Source organism: Mustelus asterias, unplaced genomic scaffold, assembly GCF_964213995.1.
Source record: "Mustelus asterias unplaced genomic scaffold, sMusAst1.hap1.1 HAP1_SCAFFOLD_2999, whole genome shotgun sequence".
Lineage (NCBI taxonomy): Eukaryota > Metazoa > Chordata > Chondrichthyes > Carcharhiniformes > Triakidae > Mustelus > Mustelus asterias.
The window spans coordinates 24,707-29,746 of NW_027592944.1; the positions used below are offsets into that span (position 1 = coordinate 24,707).

The window sequence follows — 5,040 nt, forward strand, 5'->3', positions numbered from 1 at the left end:
GCAATTTAGCATGGCCAATCCACCTAACTTGTACATCTTTGGACACTAAGGGGCAATTTAGCATGGTCAATCTACCTAACCTACACATCTTTGGAGTGTGGGAGGAAACCGGAGCACCCGGAGGAAACCCACGCAGACGCGAGGAGAAGGTGCAAACTCCACACAGACAGTGACCCGAGACTGGGATTGAACCCAGGTCCCTGGCGCTGTGAGGCAGCAGTGCTAACCACTGTGCCACCCCGTGCCATCCAAAAGCATCACCCGAATAGGGACTTGAACCCTGGACCCTCAGATTAAAAGCCTGATGCTCTACCGACTGAGCTATCCGGGCTCACACAGGTGTAGGTGCACCCACAGTGCTGTTAGCATTCAGTCATTTGTTCTGAAAGACTTCACTGGGCAAAAGGGCAAAAGCATTAGCAAAGAACGAAAGCAGAGACAAAAGGCAGAATGGCCTCCTGTTGTTTTAATCCCCATGGAATTTATGACTAAGGTATCGTTTGCCAGACAGGGAACAATGTCAGTACTGGTTAAAGTGTGAGGTGATGCACTTTGGAAAGAGTAATTTGACAAGGAAGTATACAGTGAAAGGTCTGAAACTGGGAAGTTCTGAAGAACAAAGGGACCTTGGCGAGTTTGTCCACAGATCTCTGAAGGTGGAAAGGCAGGTCAATAGGGTGGTGAAAAAGGCATATGGCACACTCGCCTTTATCAATCGGGGTATAGATTACAAAAGCAGAGAGGTCATGTTGGAGTTGTATAGAACTTTGGTGAGGCCACAGCTGGAGCACTGTGTGCAGTTCTGGTCGCCACATTATAGGAAGGATGTGATTGCACTGGAGGGGGTGCAGAGGAGATTCACCAGGATGCTGCCTGGGACGGAGCATTTAAGTTATGAAGAGAGGTTGGGGAGGCTTGGGTTGTTTTCTCTGGAGCAGAGAAGACTGAGGGGCGACCTGATCGAGGTGTTCAAGATTATGAGGGGCGTGGACAGGGTGGATAAGGAGCAGCTGTTCCCCTTAGTTGAAGGGTCAGTCACGAGGGGACACAAGTTAAAAGTGAGGGGTGGGAGATTTAGGGGGGGATTTGAGGAAAGACGTTTTTTACCCAGAGGGTGGTGAGGGTCTGGAATGCGCTGCCTGGGAGGGTGGTGGAGGCGGGATCCCTCACATCCTTTAAAAAGTACCTGGATGAGTACTTGGCACATCATAACATTCAAGGCTACGGGCCCAGTGCTGGCAAGTGGGATTAGGTGGGAGATCAGGGCATTTCATGCGTCGGTGCAAACTCGATGGGCCGAAGGGCCACTTCTGCACTGTAGGATTCTGTGATTCTGAGATTTAAGCCATTTCAGAGGGCAGTTGAGAGTCAACACACATTGCTGTGGCTTTGGAGTCACATGTAGGCCAGACCGGGGTCAGGACGGCAGATTTCCTTCCCTAACGAGACATTAGTGACCCAGATGGGTTTTTCCAATGATGGTTTCACTGTTACTGAGACTAACTTTTCAATTTCAGATGTTAATAACTGAATTTAAATTCCACCAGGTGCCGTGGTGGGATTTGAACCCATGACCCCAAGAATAATAGCCTGGGCCTCTGGTTTACTAGTGCAGTGGCAATACCACCAGGCCACCACCTCCCTGAATGCACTGAAGCGTCCATCTTAGATTATGTACTGAAACTTTGGCACCTTGCCCTCTCGTTGTTAAAGATCTCTTGGCAGATCCCTTAGGAGGAGAATAAGGAGTTCCCCAATGCCCTCATAGAATCGTAGAATCCCTACAGTGCAGGAGGAGGCCATTCGGCCCACTGAGTCTGCACTGACAACAATCCCACGCAGACCCTATCCCTATAACTCCATGTATTTACCCCAGCTAGTCCCCCTGACACTAAGGGGCAATTTAGCACGGCCAATCCACCTAACCCGCAAATCTTTGGAGGAAACCAGAGCACCCGGAGGAAACCCACGCAGACACGGGGAGAATGTGCAAACTCCACACAGTCAGTGGCCCGAGGCCGGAATCGAACCTGGGTCCCTGGCACTGTGAGGCGGCAGTGCTAACCACTGTGCCACCGTGCCATACTGGTCCAATATTTATTCCCCCCCTCGGCATCAATGATATAAATTATGTGGTTATTATCACACGGCTAGTTTGCAGTCAGTTGATTCTTAAGATTAGAGGCCTCACTTTGCCTATAAAACACACACTTTCGAACACAATTGGCTGCCCTGTAACCATAAGACCATAGGATAAAGGAACAGAATGAGGCCATTCGGCCCATCTGCTCCACCATTCAATCACTTCTGATACGTTTCTCAACCCCATTCTCCTGCCTTTTTCCCGTAATCTTTGACCCCCCCTTACCAATCAAGAACCTATCTATCTCTGTCTTAAATACACTCAATGACCCGGCCTCCTCTGTGGCAATGAATTCCACAGATTCACCAAACCCTCTGGCTGAAGGAATTCCTCCTCATCTCGGTTCTAAAGGGTCATCCCTTTACTCTGAGGCTGTGCCCTTGGATCCGAGTCTCTCCGACTAATGGAAACATCTTCCCCACGTCCACTCTATCCAGGCCTTTCAGTATTCTGTAAGTTTCAGTAAGATCCCCTCTCATCCTTCGAAACTTCATCAAGTACAGATCCAGAGTCCTCAAACACGCCTCATAGTCAAGCCTTTCATTCCCAGGTTCATTCTCGTGAACCTCCTCTGGACCCTCTCCAAGGCCGGCACATCTTTCCTTAGATATGGGGTCCAACATTGCTCCCAATATTTCAAATGTGGTCCAACCGTCCCCCCTCTTCCTCCAACTCAGGCTGTTTTAAACCTCACTTGCTCAGACATACTACCCCAACTGCTGCTTTTTTCAGCATGAGTAGAAAAAGCAATAACTGCTCAGCAGGTCAGGCAGTAGTGGAGAACATGTCCCTGTCTGCACCAATGGGGATTGATGCGCTATCAATAAGGCGAAAGACTACCGATATGCCAATATAAGTGTAGGCTTTTATTCACAACAGAATCAGGAGCAGATCCCAACATATAACCAATCTGGACTGAACAAGGGGGAGGAGACAGCCACCTTTATACTAGGTGCTGAGGGGAGGACCCAAACTGGAAGGGGATGTGTCCAGGTATGACAAGCACACACAACGGTGGTCCATATAGGACAAAGGCACAACTGAGGTCCACCACAGGGATGAAGTGGAAAGGGTCGAGAGCTTCAAGTTTTTAGGTGTCCAGATCACCAACAACCTGTCCTGGTCCCCTCCATGCCGACACTATAGTGAAGAAAGCCCACCAACGCCTCTACTTTCTCAGTAGACTAAGGAAATTCGGCATGTCAGCTACGACGTTCACCAACTTTTACAGATGCACCATAGAAAGCATTCTTTCTGGTTGTATCACAGCTTGGTCTGGCTCCTGCTCTGCCCAAGACCGCAAGAAACTACAAAAGGTTGAGAATGTAGCCCAATCCATCACGCAAACCAGCCTCCCATCCATTGACTCTGTCTACATTTCCCGTTGCCTCGGGAAAAGCAGCCAGCATAATTAAGGACCCCACGCACCCCGGACATTCTCTCTTCCACCTTCTTCCATCAGGAAAAAGATACAAAAGTCTGAGGTCACGTACTAACCGACTCAAGAGCATTTTCTTCCCTGCTGCTGTCAGACTTTTGAATGAACCTACCATATGTTAAGTTGATCTTTCTCTACACTCTAGCTATGACTGTAACACTACATTCTGCACTCTCTCCTTTCCCTCTCTATGAACGGTATGCTTTGTCTGTATAGTGTACAAGAAACACTACTTTGCACTTTATACTAATACATGTGCCAATAATAAATCAAATCAAATCAAATCAAACCAGCCTCCCATCCATTGAGTCCGTCTACACTTCCCGCTGCCTCGGAAAAGCAGCATAATTAAGGACCCCACACACCCCGGACATTCTCTCTTCCACCTTCTTCCATCGGGAAAAAGATACAAAAGTCTGAGGTCACGTACCAACCGACTCAAGAACAGCTTCTTCCCTGCTGCCGTCAGACTTTTGAATGGACCTACCTTATGTTAAGCTGATCTTTCTCTACACCCTAGTTATGACTGTAACACTACATTCTGCACCCTCTCCTTTCCTTCTCCCCTATGTACTCTATGAATGGTATGCTTTGTCTGTATAGCATGCAAGAAACAATACTTTTCACTGTATTACTAACACATGGGACAATAATAAATCGAATCAAATTAAACAGAATTCACCTTGCGAGTCTGAGACCTTTCCCTCAGGGGGGAAAGCTCAAGGTATGACCAGCGCGGGCAGAGAGGCGGAAAACAGGGAAGGCGGGAAAGAAGATCAAAAGGGAAGGCCTGTGATAGGGCGGAGGGCAGATGACACCAAATGGCAAAACAAATGTCCGTGAGTACAAGGCCGCAGGGAGTAGCAATTGGACAAGCAAAGAAACGAAAGGTGAGAGCAGGTGAGGTGTGAATGGCAGGCGGGGAAATGTCCGAATGCAAATTGAAGGGAAAATTGAGAGAAAAAAGCCGATCAGGTTGGAATTTTACCATCCCGTCTGCCACGGGACGCCACGGGAATTGGAGCAGGGCAGAGGTGGGCAATGAGAAGTGACCTCAGGTGAGGCTTTACAGTTTCGGGATGAGCAAGGCCGTAAAATCCCACCCCATGGAATCTGAAACTGGGAATCTCAGCGTACTCTGGGAATTGGATCCGGGATTTTCTTCACTGGCGTGTTTAATTCCCATCATGCTTCTCTCTTTCCTATTTGGTGGGATGAGTTGCCATGGCGCCCCCCCCTGTACCATTGCTGAATCCAGGGCTAGCTTTAGTTCAGGTGGGCTGGGTAGAGTTAAATCCCGCCTGGTGGAAGCTCCCTTCGGGCCTGGTCACAGGGTCCAGGGGAAGGGAACTTGGACAATGATTACAGCAGACAGGTTGGCTACTCCGACTGCGTGGGATGAGAGGCAGCTGGCTGGCTCGAGGCCCTGTGGGGGAGCAGATGGCCCATTTAGCTTAAT

The 5,040-nt window shown here is 49.0% G+C and overlaps 1 non-coding gene across 1 annotated transcript; it reads right to left on the reverse strand.

The window, feature by feature from the left end:
* Positions 1-258: 258 nt before the first annotated feature.
* Positions 259-331, reverse strand: trnak-uuu (transfer RNA lysine (anticodon UUU)). Its single transcript has one exon. It is a non-coding gene; the product is annotated as a tRNA-Lys (tRNA).
* Between the last annotated feature and the right edge of the window lie 4,709 nt (positions 332-5,040).